The sequence below is a fragment of the Pelobates fuscus genome, chromosome 5, assembly GCF_036172605.1.
Source record: "Pelobates fuscus isolate aPelFus1 chromosome 5, aPelFus1.pri, whole genome shotgun sequence".
Classification (NCBI taxonomy): Eukaryota; Metazoa; Chordata; class Amphibia; order Anura; family Pelobatidae; genus Pelobates; species Pelobates fuscus.
This window is the reverse complement of record NC_086321.1, coordinates 77,081,821-77,104,389: the sequence shown is the minus strand read 5'-3', so window position 1 is coordinate 77,104,389 and position 22,569 is coordinate 77,081,821. Positions and strand designations below refer to the sequence as shown.

Here is a 22,569-nt window from a genome sequence, read left to right as displayed (position 1 = left end):
TAAGGGCCAGTTAAAGTGTTGAGCGTTCACGGGTATTTCCCTCCAAATTGCAGTGTCACAGATATTCACCAATTACATAAAATGTAAATTGTGATGGAACCCCGGTTGTTTGTGTATTCCCCCTGTCTTTATTATGTGTACTACCCTGTGTTTTTGTGCAAATTGCCTGCTCCCTGTTTGGGAGTGCCTTCACGAAGGGAATCCATTCGCCTACCGAACAAGGACCACCCCAGTAATCCATTTAGAACGCTCATTAGAACGTTCTCACCTTGGCCTGATGCCAAAACCGCAAGGGAAGCCTTGGCGCGTTGGGTGGCCGCCAGTTCGTATAGACGAACACCATCCACCGGGAGCATTCGTAAACTGCTTCCCACCCCATTCGGTTCCCGAACGGGAACCTCCCCAGTACCCAATGAAATGTTTGCACCAATCAATTAGAACAACTCACAACATAACTGTGAAACCGCAAGGGAAGTAGTTAATGAATGTACTTGAGTGACGAGAACAGGGGACAAAGGGAATCCTATGAAGAAGACACCGGAAGTGAGAAAACCTGTACTTGGGTGGTGGGAAAAGGGGACAAAGGGACTGGAACTCCTGTGTCACGCTAAGACCTCTGGGAGGGGGGGGGGGCACTGTGATTGTGTGGTGTACACCCCTTGCATGGGGTTTTGCTTAAAAAGCAGAGTGTGGTAAATAAAGTATTGTTGTACCTCCAGAACTCGGTCTCGTCCAGTTACTGGGTGGAAGAAATAGGTCTCTGTACATTTTAAGTGGTTCCTAACTGGCTGAAGGAAGGGAACTAGCAGATGTAACCGGTCGGGTTACCCATGGTCTGCTACATGAATAAAAACAGAAAAATAGTGCTCTCTGTATTGTTGTTGTAAAAGCAAAATAAAAGGAGGTATACTCACCTAACAAGATAAAAAAAAAAAAACGTTTTTTTTGCTCAATCCTGTGTAGCGTAGGTGGTTTCCTCCCCACCAAGGAGGTAAAAAGTGTGGCTCCTCTGGATAAAATCTTCATGGATAAAATCAAGAAGATCCAGGTAAGGTAAAAAAAATGTTTTATTTCAAACAAAGATAATAAAACCAATGACATAAAAACACCAACACGTTTCAAACAAAGGGGCTTTTTTAAAGTGTTCAAGTGCTTCCCTGTACCCTTTCCTGACCTATACCACGTACCCTTTCCTGACCTATACCACATAGAAGACACTATGGTTTGGGAAGTACCAGCTGCCATACCCGGATATAACAAGCGCTAGGAACCTCACCATCACACATATTAGGGCTGAGGAGAGAAAGAGACCCATAGAGGACCTGAGAGGGGGGCAGAGAGCCACAAAGGGGCAAAAGAGACAGACAGGGGCTTGGGGATGAGACACCCAGAGGGGCTGGGGACATACAAAAAGACACAGAAATGCTGGGTAAGGGCTAAATTAGACAGATAGAGAGTCTAACTAAAATTTAGTTGCCTAACTTAAACTAAACTTAAACAATTCAGATGACTAAAATACGAATAAAACTAGATTAAAATTTGCCATCAAAATTAACACTGCCAATAACAAATTTTTAGTCAGCTATTACAATGTGCATTCCCCTCTATATTGACAACTTAGCTTAGCTATAATCGTTTTTCTTTGTTTAAATAGTCCGCTTCCGTGTTGTGTACATTACAACCATTGGTAAATCTGCAAAAGGCGAAATGCGTTTGGCTTAACAGACTTATTGGCACCCATAGGGAGCAGTTGTTGGATATACCGGGACCTCATCTCTCAACTATTTCTGCACGCTACCGGAGCTGGAACAAGCCAGGAATCCTGCTTTGGACCGTACTATGTACAAGTTAATACCATTATATTCACAGTGTTTATACACTGTATTCCTTTATATTGATATTAGACTCTCTGGACCTATTGGCTACTATTTTATTTTTGTTTGCTTCTAATTTCTGTGCTGCACTTTAGACTAATTGCCTGCTGTTTACTATTCTACTGATGTGCTGCTAATTATTTGATGGACTTATGCTGCTATTTTTTGCTGGTTCATGAATGCTGTCCTAAATGCATTTTATGTGTCTATAACTATCTATGTTACTTTACTGGGTATTTTTATGTATGTATTGTGCTTGTGATTTTATGTTAATAAACAGGTTTGTTTTAAACAAAAATTTACAAGTCACACTCTTTACAGCACATTCTATATACATAGCAAGTAGAAATCCCTTTATGTGGTAATCCACTTAATATTTTATTTGCTGTTCTTTTAGCACTATTTTTCTTTCCTGTAATTTTTTTTATTTTTTTTATCTTCCTCCCCCCCCCCCATTGTTCCATGTGAACATGTTTAAGAGACACAATTGTCACCAAAACAATTTTAGCTTAATTAAGCAGTTTTGGTGTATAGAGTGTGCCCCTGCAGTCTCACTGCTCAATTCACTGCCATTTTGGAGTTAAATCACATTGTTTATACAGCCCTTGTCACACCTCCCTGTATGTGACTTGCACAGCCTTCCTAAACATGTCCTGTAAAGAGTCATCTAATGTTTACACTTCCTTTATTGCACAACCTGGTAAAGGTTAACATAGTGAAGGAGTTTAAGAATGTGTGGGATAGGCATAAGGTTATCCTAGATTTAAGATAAGGCCAGAGACTAATGAAAGTATTTACAACATTGGGCAGACTAGAAGGGACAAATTCTTCTTATCTGCTGTCACATTCTATGTTTCTAATCGGTTTAATTTAGAATGTTTTATCTCCTGCACTGTGAATAGCTTGCTAGATCCTACAGGAGCCTCCTATATGTAATTAAAGTTCAATTTACAGGGCAGGAGATAAAACATTTTAAATTATGTAACATCTGTTTAAAAATTAAACAATTTTCTTTGTTCATGAAGGATTTGTCAGTCACAGCTAGGGAGGTGTGACTAGGGCGGCATCTGCATAAACAAAATTGATGTATCTTCTAATGGTAGAGAATTGAGCAGTGAGACTTCAGAGGAATGATCAATACACAAAAACTGATTCATTAAGCTAAAGTTGTTTTGGTGACCATAGTGTCCCTTTAAGCCCTAAATGTAACGAAGAGGAGGAGGTAGCGGCCATCTGTGTCCCTGCACACCAAGTTTTTGAAAATAGTCCCTGAATCCTGGAAGAAGGCAATCAAGCATGGTCCCTTGTCCAAGTACAGCTAGGGGAAGAATTAGAGTCCCAAGAGTGGGCTAAGATCCAGCAGCTGCTAGTGGCAAAACAGGCTATCTTCTCTAACTTTTTGGGGTACACCACCATGGCTCATCATAGGGTAGAAACCCCTAGGGAAGCTGCTTTTAAGCCAACCTTCCTGCAGCATCCCCGGAGACCATTAGGGATGAAATGAGGATGGAGATCCAGTATATGCTCCAGATGGGAGTTATTGAAGCCTCAGACAGTCCTTGGGTTTCCCTGGTAGTTCTGGTGCAGAAGTGGGACAGGACCACCTGCATCGACTAGCAGAAGTTGAATGAGAAGATGGTGACCTATGCATATGCGACAAGCCAAGCTTAACTGGGGTCTCTGCGGTCACTTCCACCGGACTAAGCTGCAGTGTTTATAGCTTTACTACAGCCTTTTTAACCCCCTACATTCAGGTTCATCTAATGTGTGGAGGGAAGGCTATAGCAAAGCTATAATCACTGCTCTACAGGAGAGAGAATCTAAAGACCTATATTCACTGCAGCCTGATCCAGCGGAAGAGGTTCTCAGAGACCCCAGTCAAGATTTGGTGACTGGGTCTGAAGCACTCCAGGTTCTTTGGTAGCAGAGATAAAGCTTGCGTGACGGAGGTACTCAGACAGAGTACAGGAACCCCCTCACAGATAGCTGTTTAATTTTCCGTTTAATGTAATTCAATGTTTAGTGAATAAATGTCACTGTTTGCAAAAAACCCTCCAGGTTATTTTTCCATGACCGCAGGGGAACTTAGAAGTAAATATCAGCTCCATATTCCCACTGATTTGAACTTGTTGAAGTCAGAGGTGCTGACAGATTAAGGGGGATAAAATCCAGCTGTAAGTGACTATTGTCAGTTCAGGCTTACCTAAGGCATAGGTTAAACTGTCTTCATTCCACAGAGCAACGCTTGGTAACACACTGGGCTAGATTTTTTTTCACAGACTCACTGTCAGTACTTTCAGAGACTATTTAATAAATGGTAATAATTTACTTTTTAATGTCAGGCTTAGTGCTTTGCCAAGCACTTTCAACGGCCGTCATTTTATAGCCCTTATGCAGAAAAATAGCCATCGCTGGGTTTAAAATGATGATGGACAACTGCGCTTGTAAAATGACATAATACTTAATAATAATTACTATTTTTCTACCACTGGGATATTTTCCATATGTTAAAGACATTGACAAATATCCGAGAGCATTGAGCACACCAGTTGGGTATCAGAGTACATGGCTAGACACTGCTGTTTATAGAAAGGATTCCACATAGCACGATGACCTTCCAATGGGAAAAGGAGGCTGTAAACAAATCTCTGTGGAAATGAAAGGATCAGGCTGGTTTGCTTCTTCTTTTAGGAAATAAATTATGCAAAATGTATTACTAAAATATTATATTAATGAACTGTCGCGCCTCAATTATATGTATTAAACAAAACCTACAGCGTAATAACATTTAGGGGGCTTATTCACTAAATTTACAAATTTGGGCTCCTTTGAAAAAGTAGAAGTAGTAGAAAAGTAGTGAAATGCTTTCTCTAATGCAGAAGTTTTGGACTTTGAAAGTCAGTTTTCAGTTTACCACAATTCTTTATTTGATTGTGAATATACTTCCTAGTTTAAGAACCAAAACAACTTTAGCTCAAATGAATGCTTTTGGTGTACATATCATACCTTGCAGTCTCATTGCTCAAACCTCTGCCATACCTTGTTTAAGCAACCTTAGCCACATTTCCCTGGCCTCTCTACAAACTTATTTAATAAGAGGTTTGATTTTTAAACCTTCCTTGTTGCACGGTTTGTTTAATTGCGTGCTAGATACTGCAGTAGCCTCCAATGTGTAATTACTGTTCAAATAACAAAGCAGGAGATAAAAACGTCTTAAGTAAACACACTGTGCTGTAAGAACTGATTGCAAATGAAACAATTTGTTCATGAAGGATAAGTGAGTCACAGCCGGGGAGGTATGGATAGGTGTGCATAAACAGAAACAAAATAAATTTAACTCCTTAAAGGACACTATAGGCACACAAACAACCTTAGCTTAATGAAGCAGTTTTGGTATATAAATAATACCCCTGCAGCCTCACTGCTCATGTCTCTGCCATTTAGGAGTTAAATTGCTTTGTTAATAGAGCTTAGTCACACCTCCCTGCATGTAAAAAAAATGGAGGGTATGGGACACCTGGAGGGGAGGGAGAAGAGAGGGAGAAATGGAACACATGGAGGGGAGGGGGAGAAAGGGAGAAATGGGACACATGGAGAGGAGAGAGGGAAGGAATGGGACACAGGGAGGGGGGAAATGGAGGGTATGGGACACAGGGAGGGGAAGGGTAGAGAGGAAGAAATGGGACACATGGAGGGGAGAGAGGAAGGGTATGGGCACAGGGAGGGGAGGGGGAGAGAGGCAGGAATGATACACAGGGAGGGAAGGGGGGAAAGATGGAGGGTACGGGACACAGAGAGGGGAGGGGAGGGAGAGAGATGGGTGTGGGACACAGGGAGGGGAGTGGTGGAGATGGGGGTATGGGACACAGGGAGTGGAGGGGGAGAGAGGGATAAATGGGACACATGGAGGGGAGAGGGAGAGAGGGAGGTTATGGGACACATGGAAGGGAGGGGGTGAGAGGGCAGAATGGGACACATGGGGGAGAGAGGGAGGGTATGGGACACAGGGAGAATGAGAAATTGGACACATGAAGGGGCTGGGAAGGAAGAGGGTATAAGAAACATGGAGGGGCTAAGGGGAGAGGGAATGGGATACATGAAGGGACTGGAAGGGGAGGAACCTATGGGACACATTGAGTCGATGCAGACTGAAGGGGGAGAGGGAATGGGACACATGGAAGGGCTGTGGGGCAGAGGGAATGAGGCACATGGGGGGGGGGGGAGGCAGGCCAGGGGATGAAACACATGGGAGGAGGGCCCCAGAGCAATTTTCGCACCGGGGCCCAGTGGATTGTAGTTACGGCTCTGATTGAAACTATTTTTTTAATGCAGGGTGTGTCAGTCAAAGCTAAGGTAGGTATGGCTAGGACTGGATGCACAGATACAAAAGTGATAATCCTAAACGGCAGAGAATTGAGCTGTGAGGTTGCAGGGGCATGATCTATAGACATCAACTGCTTCATTAAAGGGACACTATAGTCACCTGAACAACTTTAGCTTAATGAAGCAGTTTTGGTGTATAGGACATGCCCCTGCAGCCTCACTGCTCAATCCTCTGCCATTTAGGAGTTAAATCCCTTTGTTTATGAACCCTAGTCACACCTCCCTGCATGTGACTTGCACAGCCTTCCATAAACACTTCCTGTAAAGAGAGCCCTATTTAGGCTCTCTTTAATTTTGTTTTTTTTCTTTGTTTAATTAAGATTTTCTTATCCCCTGCTATGTTAATAGCTTGCTAGACACTGCAAGAGCCTCCTGTATGTGATTAAAGTTCAATTCAGAGATTGAGATAAAATTATTTAAGGTAAATTACATCTGTTTGAAAGTGAAACCAGTTTTTTATTTCATGCAGGCTCAGTCAACCATAGCCAGGGGAGGTGTGGCTACGGCTGCATAAACAGAAACAAAGTGATTTAACTCCTAAATGACAGTGAATTGAGCAGTGAAATTGCAAGGGAATGATCTATACACTAAAACTGCTTTATTTAGCTAAAGTAATTTAGGTGACTATAGTGTTCCTTTAAGCTAAAGTTGTTTTGGCGCATAGCGGATACTTCTAAGGAAAATAAAATCTGTTGATTCTGCCATATCCGTTTATTCACTAAACTGGGCACTGAAGAGTACATTGTAAATTCTAGGTCTAAATATCATGAATGGAAACATTATCCAACTCAACTATATTCCCGGTTCAATTATTTCCTCCTAAAACATTAAATTCTCCACAGTTCTTTATAATCAAAAAGAAACATCACGGAGTTATCATACTGGAGGTCTCTAGATACCAGGAACCATCTTTTTGGTTGCCTTGGTAGAGACACTTCTCACATTGCATTTTCCCTTATGGTTTCTGGCAGAATTGTAATGTCTAGCCAGCCCCAACCATAGATTATAGTCTTTATCTGTGCACATAACATGTCACCTGATTTACTTTGAGCAAAGCCATGGCGTTATTTAAGTAGCTGCAAAGCCAGACAAATGTTGAGACTGTGGAGTCCAACCAAATCATGTCCCTATCATACTTGATCCCTATGCAGAACTCATCTGGTTTTAAGTTCCAACTGTGTGTCTTTAGAAGCTGTGGTAAATAGATGAGGGGGCTGATCCCTCACAACCCTATGGCTGTTCTCCAACATGTTGTTGGCTATACTAATATTTGTCATGCTGTAAATGACCAAAGGGTTGTAAATACAGCTTCAAAATGCATGGCATAGCCAAGCCAAATAGCAAACATGTATGTTTTTATCTGAAAAGTCACCTGAAAAACTATTACATGAGGCTTAAAATAAAACGAAGTATCTTAAAAACACTTAAAGGGTATTACCAACCAAAATATATTTTAATAAAACACTGTTTTTGCTAGAGTAACCATTCCTGGACCACAGTCCTCCTTCAAAACTAAAATAAAGAAATAAAGCTAATGAAAAATAAAAATAAAAACCTGTAATCCCACATTGAGGCCAAGTTCCCTCTCAGCCTGATCGTCATTCAGAGATATCACTCCCCTTCACTGCATGGGGAGCAATGTCATGGAGTACAGACTGGGGTGAAGACTGGGGGCAACGATTGGGGTTCATGCCGCTGTTGGTCAATTATTGCCAGCCTACCATGCATGCTAACAAAAAAAATGCCAAATATGAACAGAATGGACATTACTCAGCCTGGATCTCTCGTTTCCTGCTGGCTAATGAAGCTGTTATTGGTGGAATTAGAGCTCCTGCAGCAAAGGGCTTTTTCTCTGTTTGTGCAGAATTTCAAAAGCTGCACATATAGACTCCAAGGATTCCAAAAAAACTGACGTTGTCTTGGTGCTTGGGAAAACCCTTTAACTATCTGAGTGATTAAAGGGTAAACAACAAACATAACGACAAGAAAGAGCATTGATAAATTGTTGTGATCTCTATTATATAGCTCAGCCCTCTGGCTCTCGGAGAGTTAAGGTGCATTGTGTTCCTTTAATTCATTGATTTGATGATTGATCACCTTGTAATGAGAGCCTGCCTGTTTTGAAACATATTAGCATTACATAAAACCCCGTTAGCAAGCACTTATTATTAATAAGAGGATGGAGGTAATATATTCCCAGTTAAATTCATTATTTATTTCCCATATCTTTTATTTATTGATTCATCGTCTGTGCTTTAGTTAAAATAAATAATAATGGTAGGTATTGTAACCACTAAACACCAAACTGCAGTGAATTGAAAACCAAACTGCAAAATTATGGCATAAATATGGTGATCATGAAAAAAAAATTCAACTCTCGAACAGCCAGAGTCACCGTACAGTATAGCTAGGTTTGCCTGAGTTTTGTTATTCTGTTTGAATTTGCGATGAGTTTATGTTTACTTAATAAATAATTTTTATCCATTAAACTGGAAATTGTAGAGATTTTACCCGGAAGATAACCTGCAAAATAGCTGAACTGAAAGTTTTATTTGACTTTTTCTTTTGGCCTTAGAGAATATGTGTGAACTAAAACAATTTAGTAAGATGTGCAGCAAAATCAAGACCTCTTTTATAAACATATTCTGTCATGACTGAAAGCCATATGTAAAAAGTAAGAGATACTGGGGATTTATTCCATAAACAGTGACTTTTGGTGACTAATAAAAGACTTAATTAAGACCAATGTAGTATGAATTGCATTTGTTAACTCTACTTACTTAAAATTTGCAACTCAGACACTGGTGTACGTAGAACGGTTGCAGAGGTCGCAGCTTTGATAGGGCCAATCCAGGGGGCCCGCTGCCCTGTCGACCCCGCGGCTGGCAAAAATTCAGGGCCAGTGTACAGCTGCACCGGTAGACAGCCACTAGAGGCTATCTTAGTACTATTTTTTCTAAAACTGCAATTTTTTAATATATCAGGACTAAGGAGGGCAGGGAAGCTGGACCCAAACCACTTCAATGAGCTGAAGTGGTATGTGTGACTATAGTGTCCCTTTGAAATTCTTAAGCCTGTTTTCAATTTAGTACAATTTGATGTTTAATGAATAAACTACTTAGGGATATTCACTAAACTGTGTTCTGCAAGACATTTCATCACATTGCCAATTTTAGAGCACAGTAGGTGAACGTTTTCAGCTAAGCAGTCTTGTTGTAATATTTACAGTTCCCTAGTGTAGGGATAGGCAACCAGGGGCACCCCAGATGTTGTGGACTACAACTCCCTTGATGCTTTGACAGCATTATGGCTGCAAGAGCATGACGGTGCTTATGATGTCGTCCAAAACATCTGGAGTGCCAAAGGTTGCCTACCCCTGCCCTAGTAGTGCATCCAGGATCATCCACAGATAAAATAATTTTTCCAAGTCTATTTAAAAGTCTGCATGCACATTTTTATTAGCAAAATGTAAAAATCTGCATATTTACACCAGACTATAAATAAGATCCTTACTAGACAGATATCTGAATTACATTTAATTAATTATTTCATTGCAAACTCTCTAAGCAACCACCTTTTTCCATGTATGAAATACATCCTGCCTTTACTTTTGCTGTAATTACATCCTACTCTCCTCAGACTATAAACTCGTTTGTGCAGGGTCCTTACTACCTTTTCTTTCTGCACCCTTCCAACCTGTCTTATTTTTTTTAGTCTGCAGAATAATTAGTCATTTTATAAATAATAATAATGATCCTACATTACAATGAATATGCCCATCTGCATAAGAACTGCTTTTAATCTGGTGTTTAGCAACAAAATCAGCAGATATATGGATTCCCTACAAGCTATAGGATTCTGATATTCATCAAACACTTAAAAAATGACAGAATTCACTCTGTTGCAGTAGAAGGCACATTTGAAAAATAAAATAACCTTTTTTCAGACAGCCACAGGCTGACTATTGATTCAGAGGAAATTGCTCAGGAATCGGCCAATTTTGAGCGATTCATCAGCTAATACTGCTAGCACTTCTTTAACCAGTGAAACAGTTTCGGATGCGTTCCAAAATTGTACAAATCTTGATCAATTCTGAGCAGTTTGGTAAATTGCAGAACATAGTTAATCTAGAGAACTACCTCCACATTTAATCAGCCAAAGTCTCCGAAAATCTATGGTTTTCAAAAATCAGAGTTTAGCGAATAACCCTAAATAAGTTTACATTAATGTACACATAGAAATTCACTTTTTCTGTAAAGACTTCTTGCCTGAAGCAACATATTTTGCCTTTTAAAAGAATAATATTTTCTATAATTGACCCCAATTTTTATTTATAAAGTGCCTATGTTTTCACAGTGGGATTGTAAACAGTCTGCCGTGCAACAAAACATTACAGAAAATATATAAGAAACTTGTATACATTTCCAATTAAACAAAAAACCCTGTATCAGATTGTTTAGGGGGATTATTCACTAAACAGTGTGTTGGGACTAGCTATCAAAATGGACAAACTGAAAAAATATGTGTGGCATCACATTAATATATGCTCTGACATTATGCCAACATTTCCCAAAGGTCTAAAGCAACAGACATACTAACAGGCAAAACAGATTTCCATGGCTAATTGTTGAAAATCATTGTTTTAATGGCTTGGTAAAGATTGACCAGGAGAAGCAAAAATTATTCGGCTGCCTAGTACACATTTGATGTGGATATGGCTTTAAAGCAGTTCTTTTGCTAAATTCCCTATTATGCTTAGAGAGTCCTTACAAATGTGTCATTGGCTGGCTGCCTACAACGACAGTTATAATTTAACAATTAGATGGTCAGAGTTGGTAAAAGCCCGTCTTTAAAGCTTGTTTGTTAAAGTTTAAAACATGACTGTAACAGGCAATACAACGAAATATCACTCATCTTTGTACCATACCTAATTCATATAGTAGCATTGTATATTTGCTCCCTAGAATGTTGTATGTGGGGCTGGGAAGATTAGAATTGAAAGCTTGAAACAGAGGTAATAGTTTGCAATAAAATATTTATGTCAATATATTCTTCATACAATTTTGGTTTAAAATTTAGCAGTGGGGTTATTCACTAAAACAAGGGTGGCCAAAAGATCACCAACAGATGTAGAGCTACAACATTGACGATGTTTTGCTAGTCTTTTGACCACTCAAGAACTATTATCTTCATTGGATGAGTGAACCATGTTTATTAACATTTTGAGGTAAAACAACTGAAAACGGTTCCCTAACTATTCATTTAAAACATTTTGAGCCTAGCGTTGGATAATTCAGGTGGTCCCTTGGTGGAGATAAAACTGGCCAGTCAAGTTGTGTTGACAGCACTTTTAACGAGGCACTCAAAGCACCAAAACCCTTTCATCGTAATGAAGTAGTTTTGGCGCAATGACCCTTTCTCTTTTCATCACACAATGTAAAACATTGCCGTATCAGTAAAACAGCAATGATTACATTTATCTAAAACCATTCCGCTGTCAAACAGACAGCCTATAGAGGTCCTTCACATTATACATTATCACGCCAAGCACGTTAAATCCGAACAATCTTAAAGGACTATTATAGCATTAGGATTGTAAATACAAACCTGTATTCCTGGTGTCTTAGGGCTTATCTTTAAATTTAGCACCACCCCATCACCCGTGAAAATAAAGAAAGAAGTGTCACTTGCAATTTTTACAGTTGCTGCCCGCTCTACGTCCCACATCGTCATCATGGAGGCTTCCACAATGAATGTCCAATCAGACGCATCTCCCAGGAAAGCACTGAATCCAATACTTTCCTAGGAACTGCCTTAAGTCACATGACCGAGTTTTACTCGGTTGTTCCAGAGGAAGTGCCATTTTATAGCAATTTTTTTAATATAAAAAAACAACAAAAAAACAGGGGGTGGGGGCCATGAATCTAAACACTAACGGGAACACTGTATTGGTAAATATAAACATATTTATTTTTTGGGCTAAAGTATTCCTTTAAGTAACTCTACATGCAACATGGGAGCAGTGAGCCTCCCTTTTTGAGTTGAATTACCCAATAGAACACTGAAAACAATAGGTACCTGGTTCAAGCAGGCGCAGTAGGCCAACTCGCCTAGCGCTTTGGTGAGTACAGAAGACAAGTTAACCGCAGTCCTGTTTCCAGTGATCTCACAACCCCGTAAGTAAGGTGGAAGTTTTCTACCAGTGTGTTTTCACTGACTTTTTAAGTCTTAATAAGCTTAAACATAAAGCTGTAAAACAGCCAATAGTGTTAAATGTCATATTAAATAGGGCAATGGTCAACTTTAATTATGGAATTGTTCTAGGTTTTACATAGACTTCGAAATAAAAATAAAAATAAATAAGTGGTGGGTGTTGCTAAAGTGCCAATACAATCAGGAAGCCCAAACAGCTACCTACTGGTGGAACCATAACACCATAACCAGTGTAATTTCACAGTTACGGGACTCATCAAACTACTAGTTAACATGGTCAACCAACTAACTGGTGGATGATCCACACTAGCTTCTACCTTCAACTATGGCGAGTGACCACAGATGGGACTAGTAGACATTGATACCAAGAATGACATCATGCACGTGTATGGGAATAGTACAAGCGTTCGTAAAAAAAAAAAAAAAAATATGCTGAACACGATGTGTTAATTTTACATGCCAAAGTAGCAAAAAAACATCAAGATAAGCATGTTCTACTTGTTCAGTCCTGTTGTATACACTTTCAGCAGAACTAAGCAAAGAAAAGTCTATTCTTCACTCTAATCAAAGAGGTAGTGTAAAAACAAAATTAAAAAAATAAAACTATAAAGCATTGATTGGTGAAGTTTTAGCTCAATGTTACATGTATTCATCACTATATAAAAATATAAAAGAGGGGAACGTACAATAAAAAATAAATCTCTCCTGTCTTGCCACAAAAATGCACATAAAAGGCACTGTGACATATCAGGTGTTCAGATCACCTAGCACAGGAGCCAAGAACTGACTGCAAAATGCACAAGTCACTAACTGTCAAGGCTGCACACACATCCAGCATATCTCAGTGAACATGAGTCCCACTAAATCACTGCTACACAGATTTATCTGACACCAACAAGGGAGCAAGCCAAAACTTTCTATACACTTCATTTCCTAGTACCTACTCCCTGCACACGGATAAGTCATATTTACTGCAAATTCATAAATAAAATAAAAATATTGTCAATATTAATAAACATAATAACATAGCTTTTATCAATTAAAATATATATATATATCTGTGGGAAAAGCAAGTCTTATGGCTTGACTGGTGTGCAGATTGTTGTTTAAGATTGTATTAACTATATATATATATATATACACACACAAAAATATTAATAAATAATAGTATATATATATATTTTTTATTTTATTTTTTTTAAATGTATTTATTTTTCAAAATAATAGTTTATAGGGCACGTATCAGGATGGCGCAGCTGCTTCTACAGAGGGATACAGTTAAATAAATGCAAATAATAAAACGCTTAGGAAAAGTTAAAGACTGTATCATTTGTAGCTCATTCAAGACACATTCCTTAATATCTGAGTCATGGATTTGGTCGTGATACAGTTAAATAAAACCCATTAACCATGTGCGCGTAGGAGTAGAGAAAAAAAAATGCTTTTGCTTTCTCTTCTGGGATTTGCAGAGTTAATGAAAACACAGAAGCCATTATTTTGTGGGTGTAGAACCCCTTAAACCCTGCCTTGCTCTCAGCTCTGGCACTCAAAGTGTTAAATGAGCCCCAATCCTGCTCTAGTGCACTCACTCACCACGCAGAAAGTATCTGTAGAACTGTGACAGCACTTAGAAACTTTGTATCACTCCAATACCTTTCACTTTAGAGGCAGAGGGAGTTGGAACTCTGGGGCGGATACAGTATATAGGGGACACCAAGAAAGTAGAGAGGAAATGGTTAAAGTGAGTGCTGAGGGTTTCAGACTCCTACCCCCTGATACACTAACATTCTCCAATATGAGACCCCCAAGCCCTTATAATGGGGCGAATAGCAGGATAGGGCAGGCTGGGGGGAACATACCTTCTGTATAAGGAAAGCTGCAGCAGCCCTGATGTTGGAAACCAGGTCCTGTATGTCCCAGGCAGGTCCACTGATCAACAAGCCCCTCTTTCCTCCTCCCCTGTCAGCTGTCACCAGGGATCCCTGCTCAGCTCTCTCTGGCTGCTTCCTCTGCTGAGCTGCCTTGGATCTCAGCCCTTGGATAAGCCTGCTGCTTTGCACTCCTGCTGGCTCTGTGAGTGAGGTTTGGGCTAGAAGCCTCTGCTCCCTGTTGCCAGTCCTGGCTGCTCGCTGCCCTTTAGCTAGTGGGGAAGCTGGAGCCTGGTGCGTGTCACTTCGCTAGGAAAAAAAAAAAAAAAAAAAACTTCAATGCTCCCTCTAGAGGCACATATTGCTCACTGCAGAGTGGTCAGAAGCTGGCTTTGGAACTTTGTTAATATCACCCAGTCAGTACCCCGATGGCTAAATAGAGAAGTATTTATTACGTTTACTCTAGGTTCATTCTCTCCCTCCAAGATTGCTTACAGTTAAATATTAACTCAACCTATGTATAAAGTCAGTGTCAGGAGTATTCACTAAACAGGGGATTGCCTGAATTGCACCAGGAAAAGTTACTATGGTATGCAAAATTACGGAGTGTGACAGATAGGGGAGTTTGAGGATTTCTCCAATTTGGCGATATTGTGTTTAGATTCTAAGGTTACGCAGATCTCGGTGTAGTGAATAACCTGAAATGATGCTAAAGCTGTTCGTCCACCTATTGTACAGCGCTGCAGAATATGTTGGCGCTTTAAAAATAATACTGTTATTATTAATAATAATAATAAAAAAAGCATCCACGGGGTATTTCGAGTGCTGTGAAATATAATGCAAATCATTTTGCTGTAACTCTTATGGTTAACTAGAGATTTCTATTTTTCTGTCAAACATATCGTTTTTCTTCATTAAAATACATATTTAGCTGCATCATTTCTTTACATTCTAAATTCATAATTAAAAGGAATAGTTGGAAAAATACTATTTAGATATGTTCAACATTTCTGCTCCAGTACAGCAATCTCCCAAGATAATCAAGAAAATTAATTGAAGCTTAATGATTAGCAAAATTAACCAAAGCACTAGATATGCCTATTAGGGCATTGGTACCTTTTTTTTTTTTTTTTTTACAAAACTTAAAATTTCATACATACATGTTGACTCAATTAAGGGCCGCACTGCTCTTAATATAAGTTACACTCCGAAATGAGTTTAAAGAGTTGTCATATACACTATTGCACATAGCAGGTAAATAGCGGTACACCCCTCACATTTTTGGAAATATTTTATTATATCTTTTCATGTGACAACACTGAAGAAATGACACTCTGCTACAATGTCAAGTAGTAAGTGTACAGCCTGTATAACAGTGTAAATTTGCTGTCCCCTCAAAGTAACTCAACACACAGCCATTAATGTCTAAACCGTTGGCAACAAAAGTGAGTGCACCCCTAAGTGGAAATGTCCAAACTGGACCCAAAGTATCAATATTTTGTGTGGCCACCATTATTTTCCAGCATTGCCTTAACCCTTCTGGGCATGGAGTTCACCAGTCCTCTTCCACTCCTCCATGAAGACATCACAGAGCTGGTGGATTTTAGAGACCTTGCACTCCCCCACCTTCCGTTTGAGGATGCCCCACAGATGTTCAATAGATACCCAGATATATCTCTCCTCCCCGGACCTCTATCCTGCCGTCCTGCAACGTGTCAGAACTTGCCTTTCTTCCATCTTTCTTCCATCTCTGAAACTCAATCTCTCTAAAACTGAGCTCCTTGTCTTTCCTCCTCCTAATACTGAGCCTCCTCTTTCACTCTCCCTTCAAGTTAGTGGTATACACATAAGTCCATCCTTGCAAGCTCACTGTCTTGGTGTCATACTTGATTCTGGCCTCACCTTTGTGCCTCACATACAGTATGTTGCCAAATCCTGTAGATTCAATCTTAAAAACATAGCCCGCATCTGCCCCTTTCTTACACAAGATGATACCAAGGAGCTTGTCCATGCTCTAGTAATTTCCCGCATGGATTATTGTAATTGGTCTTCCCAAAAGCCGTATTGCACCGCTATAGTCTGTGATGAATGCCGCCGCTAGACTTATTTTCCTCTCTAGTCGGATCTCTCACACCTCACCCCTCTGTCAGTCCTTACATTGGCTTCCTGTATCCTATAGGAGTCAATTCAAGGTACTAATTCACACCTATAAAGCACTGAACAATTCTAGCCCCTCTTATATCTCTTCACAGATCCATAGGTATGCCCTTTCTCGGTCTCTCCTCTCTGCCCTTCTCCTGTCCGTTGTTCGCACCCGTACGGCCAACTCACACTTGCAGGACTTCTCACGGACAGTTCCCTTCCTATGGAATAGCCTGCTTACCGCAGGTGGTCGTCTTGGAGGTGTGTTTGGGGTCGTTATCATGTTGGAACAGTGCCCTGTGACCCAGTCTCTGAAGGGAGGGGATCATGCTCTGCTTCAGTATATCACAGTACATGTTGGCATTCATGGTTCCCTCAATGAACTGTAGCTCCCCAGTGCTGGCAGCACTCATGCAGGCCCAGACCATGACACTCCCACGACCATGCTTGACAGTAGGCAAGACACACTTGTCTTTGTACTCCTCACCTGGTTGCCGCCACACACGCTTGACACCATCTGAACCAAATAAGTTTATCTTGGTCTCATCAGACCACAGAACATGGTTCCAGTAATCCATGTCCTTAGTTTGCTTGTCTTCAGCAAACTGTTTGCAGGCTTTCTTGTGCATCATCTTTAGAAGAGGCTTCCTTCTGGGACGACAGCCATGCAGACCAATTTGATGCAGTGTGCAGCGTATGGTCTAAGCACTGACAGGCTGACCCCGAACCCTTTCAACCTCTGTAGCAATGCTGACAGCACTCATACATCTATTTCCCAAAGACAACCTCTGGATATGATGCTGAGTACGTGCACTAAACTTGTTTGGTCGACCATGGCGAGTGGAACCTGTCCTGTGAAACCGCTGTATGGTCTTGCCCACCGTGCTGCAGCTTAGTTTCAGGGTCTTGGCAATCTTCTTATAGCCTAGGCCATCTTTTTTTTTTTTTCTTTTTTTTTTTTTTAATTTTCAAATTTTTTATTGATTTTCAAAGTATTTAAGAAGTAATACATTGTTGAATTATGATTAAACAAAAACGATGATATACAATATGTGATATACAAGGTATCGAGTGGTAATACAAATCACATCAAGTTAAACATCCCCCCCCCTTTTTTTAGAGAACTCCAACAGACACTTAATTCCAAGTACTACAGGGATACGATGTGACCCTTCGACCATATGACACGATGCCTCTACAGGTATCTATCCTCCACCAGGACCGCGCTAGGTAACCTTTAGTATGCGTACATACGCACAGGTCTATACGACTCTACAATGACCAGTACTCAGAATAGTATGCAGTCATTATTGTAACCGCTATCTTTACCAGTGCATGATATAACGAGCCTAGGCCATCTTTATGTAGAGCAACAATTCTTTTTTTTCAGATCCTCACAGAGTTCTTTGCCATGAGGTGCCATGTTAAACTTCCAGTGACTAGTATGAGAGAGTGTGAGAGCGATAACACCAAATTTAACACGCCTGCTCCCCTTATTCACACCTGAGCCCTTCTAACACTAACGTGCCACATGACACTGGGGAGGGAAAATAGCTAATTGGGCCCAATTTGGACATTTCCACTTAGGGGTGTGCTCGCTTTTGTTGGCAATGGTTTAGACATTAATGGCTGTGTGTTGAGCTATTTTGAGGGGACAGCAAATTTACACTGTTATCTTTGGTTGTCTTTGGGAAATAGATGTATATTGTTTATATAGCACCAGCAAATTCCATAGCACTGTACAATGGGGGGACTAACAGACACGTAACTAACCAGACAAATGGACGCACAGGAACAGAGGGGTTGAGGACCTTGCTCAATGAGCTTAAATGCTAGAGTCATATCAGCTGTACACTTACTACTTTACATTGTAGTAGAGTGTCATTTCTTCAGTGTTGTCACATAAAAAGATATAATAAAATATTTACAAAAATGTGAGGGGTGCACTCACTTGTGGGAGACACTGTATATATATATATATATTAGTATTCAAAAGTTTGGCTGCACTCATGGTCTTTCCATAAAAGGTATAGCTTTATTCCAAAATCATAAACTCCAGATAGATCGATGTCCACGCAGGGACTTTCATCGAGATCGATCTATCTGGAGTTTACGATTTTGGAATAAAGCTATACCTTTTATGGAAAGACCGTGAGTGCAGCCAAACTTGTGATTACTATTGTATCACAGAAGCCTTTTGGACTGACACCCAGCAAATTAAAAAAATTAGCCTGAGTGCAAGGATCTTTCATTGTATATATATATTATTTTTTGGGGGGACTACAAAATTAACAAGATCATAGTTACATAGAGCCTATATGTCCAGACTAATGAGATTGGTTGACTTCTTAGCATTAACTAATTACCTATCATCTCATATTTGAAAAAAGCCCAGGAGACTGATCATCCCCTTGGCCCTATATACTATTACTCTTCACCTCACTGACCATGGAATCATAGAGAAATAAAGTCTATTGACCAGGCCTTTATTATTTTTGGTGGATCCTGTTGGATAGCATTTTTTTATTTATAGCGATCTATACACTCTTACTACATTCTGAGCATATAAATTACATGCTCAGCGTATAACTTTACTTTACTTTCAATGATCAGTAGATCATGCTGTTCTCTGCTACAGCACTGAAAGGGTTAATATATTATGCCCGGAGTCTATAGGCATAACAATTATCCCAGTAAAAGGCTTTTTGTTTTTGTAGTCCATGAACAGCCATACCATTTGCATTGCAGTTTCTATGGTTTCCTATAGAGTACTGAATATTATTTTGAGTGTAACTTTGATGTAAGCACCACTATTAGCACCAAAACAACTTAAGCTTAATGGAGTGTTTTTGGTGTATATATTATTTCTGTACAGTCTAACTGCTAAATCTGCTGCCATTTAGTAGTTAAATCAAAGTAACATAGGCTGTGTTTGGGTTTGTTGCCCTCTGTTGGATCAACAGCAGTCTGAAAAGCATCCAATTTTGCAACAAACTAGGAAAAAAATTCCTTCTTGACCCCAGGATCAAGAAGCTATTACCCCCCTAATTAAAAATGATATCCCTGTATATTATGTTTTTGCAAGTATTTAACCAATTGCTGTTTAAACATATGTATAAACTGATTAAACCACCTCTTCGGGCAGAGCATGCCAAATCCTTATTGTTCTTACTTTGAAAAAAACCTTTTTGCATAAGACTAAATATCCTTTCTTCCAGTCTAAATGATTTGCCTCATGTCCTATTTATGTAATTTTTATGAACAGATTTGCACACAATGGTTTGTATTGGCCCCGAATATAACCCCGAATATAATTGTATAATGCTATTATATAGGCGCTGAGCCACCATTTTTTTAAAATTACAGAGTTTTAAATATGTTAACATCTCATCCCGAGTATTAATGCCCTTATCTATACAAGACATTACATTACTGGCCTTTGCAATTGTCGATTGACATTGCATATTGTTGCCTTGTTTGTTGTCTATAACAATTCCTAAATACTTCTTGTGTGTTGTTTTCCCTAATTTACTACCATTCATTAAATTTAATCTGCCATTTTAGTGCCCAGTCTCCTAATGTATCTAAATCCCTCTGCACCAAAGCAATATCCTGCTCTCATTTTATTACTTTCCAGAATTTTGTGTCATCTGCAAACATTGAAATATAACTTTTCATGCCTATTTTAAAATAATTTATAAATATGTCAAATTAAAACAGACCCAGAGCAGAACCCTGAATGACACCACTTACCACTTTTGTCCAGCTTGAAAATTTACCACTGATGACAACTTGTTGTACTCTATCTTTAAGACAATGTTCTACCTAAGAAGGTAGAAGAAGTAATTTTTTTTCATCTAGACCAATTTCTTTACATTTTTAAAACACTAACCTATTGTGAGGAGCCGTATCAAATGCCTTGGCAAAATCCAAGTAGATCACATGCACTGCAATACCCTTATCTGTACTTCTACTTACTTCTGAGTAGAATGCAATTAGGCTAGTTGGCATGACCTTTGTTTCATAAAACCATGCTGATTATTGCTAGTAACAATCAATGAATTCATGAATATTATCCCTTCAAATACTTTCCCAGTCAAAGAAGTTAAACTCACAGGTATATCATTTTTAGGCAAATATTTTGAACCCTTTTTAAATATAGGAACCACATCTGCATTCCTCCAATCCTCTTGTACAATTTCTGAAAGAAAAGAATCTTGAAAGATTAAAGGGACACTCCAGGCACCCAGACCACTTCTGCCTATTGAAATGGTCTGGGTGCCAACTCCCACTCCCCTTAACCCTGCAAGTGTAGTTATTGCAGTTCTTATAAACTGCAATAATTACCTAGCAGGGTTAAGTCCTCCTCTAGTGACTGTCTATCAGACAGCCACTAGAGGGACTTCCGTGTTTTTAGAACACAAATGTTTTTAAAACAACGCTGGACATCCTCACGCTATGTGAGGACCTCCAGCGCTGCTGAAATCCCCATAGGAAAGCATTAAATAATGCTTTCCTATGGAAGGTCTAATGTTCGTGCGCGGCCATTGCGTGCATGCACATTAGGTCTCCCCCGCTGACTGATGTCGGTGGGGGAGGAGAACAGGTGGAGCCTGACTCAGCGCCAAGGGACATCGGCGCTGGACTCCGGTAAGTCACTGAAGGGGTTTTAACTTGGGATGGAGGGTGGGAGGGATGGAGAGGGGCACTGCAGGGTCCTGCAGTGCCAGGAAAACTAATATGTTTTCCTGGCACTGGAGAGTCCCTTTAACCCCTTAAGGACCAAACTTCTGGAATAAAAGGGAATCACGACGTGTCAGACATGTCATGTGTCCTTAAGGGGTTAAATACAGAGTTTTACTTTTTTCCACACTTGACACCTTAAGTACCCATGGGTGAATACTGTCAGGCCCCGGAGCTTTATTTAAAGTGGTCCATTACATCTTTTCTTGATTCATTCAATTACAATTTTTCTGAATATTTTTACAGCAATCATTTACATATAAGAACAGGGGGGAAGAGTCAAAGCTAAATAACAAAATGAAGGGCAGCAACCCAAAAAAGGGAATCCCTCAAGACCCTTATAAAAACAAGGCATATCTCCCGTATTCCCGGCCTGAATACCCTCGCCTGATACCCTCGCCTGCTACCCCGACCCATATCCCTATGACGAAGATTAGTTCCCAGACCCAGCCACCCCCTCGTATACCCAACCTTTGACTCACCTGACAGCTATAGACGCGCCTGTAATACATTTTACACCCGAGGAAGGTGCCCCACATCGCCAACCACAACCCGCTTAGGCGGACACGCTGTACATTGATTGTGACAATGTCATTGGTGAAACATTATACTCGACTATGTATCAATGCTGGGCTCGATATACTGAGCCGATGTATGTCATTCTTTGCAATTTGATGTTTGTTTCCCCCGCCCCTCCCCTCCCTTTCCTTTTTTCTGTACCCCTTCCTTACTTGAAAAATCTCTCATAAATAAAGAATGTCTAAAAAAAAAACAAAAAAAACAAGGCATATCTCATACCATTTTGAAGAAGCCTTGTAAGGTGAAACGCGTTAATGGTTTTAAATTGTGTATTTTAACAATAAAAGTTTTTTGGTTACTCTTTTTCTGTACCAATTCTCTTTTTATTGTATTTTATATGCACTTTTTATTATTATTACTCTCCCTGGCATTTTTACTGTATCCTGTACTCAAGCAATCCGAGGTGGGGATTATTCCACCAATGCTGTGTTAATAGAGCAGTACTTTCTGCTCTATATTTGTGAATATATTTTATGTATATACCGTATATACTCGAGTATAAGTCGACCCGACTATAAGTCAAGACCCCTAATTTTACCCCCAAAAACTGGGAAAACTTATTGACTCGAGTATAAGACTAGGGTGGGAAATGCAGCAGCTACTGGTAAATTTCTATATAAAATTAGATCCCCAAAAATGTACATGAATTGAATATTTATTTTGTGTATATAATGAATGCAGTGTGTGTGTATATATAATGCAGTGTGTGTGTGTGTATGAATGCTGTGTGTGTGTATGAATGCAGTGTGTGTGTGTGCATGAATGCA

At 39.8% G+C, this 22,569-nt stretch overlaps 1 long non-coding RNA gene across 1 annotated transcript in view; it reads right to left on the bottom strand.

Moving 5' to 3' along the window:
• LOC134612492 (uncharacterized) overlaps window positions 1–14,721 on the bottom strand; it is a 105,015-nt gene extending 90,294 nt beyond the window's left edge. The window contains exon 1 of the long non-coding RNA XR_010090931.1: window positions 14,330–14,721. This is a non-coding gene — a long non-coding RNA (uncharacterized LOC134612492). The remainder of the gene's footprint in view (window positions 1–14,329) is intronic.
• Window positions 14,722–22,569: the final 7,848 nt, after the last annotated feature.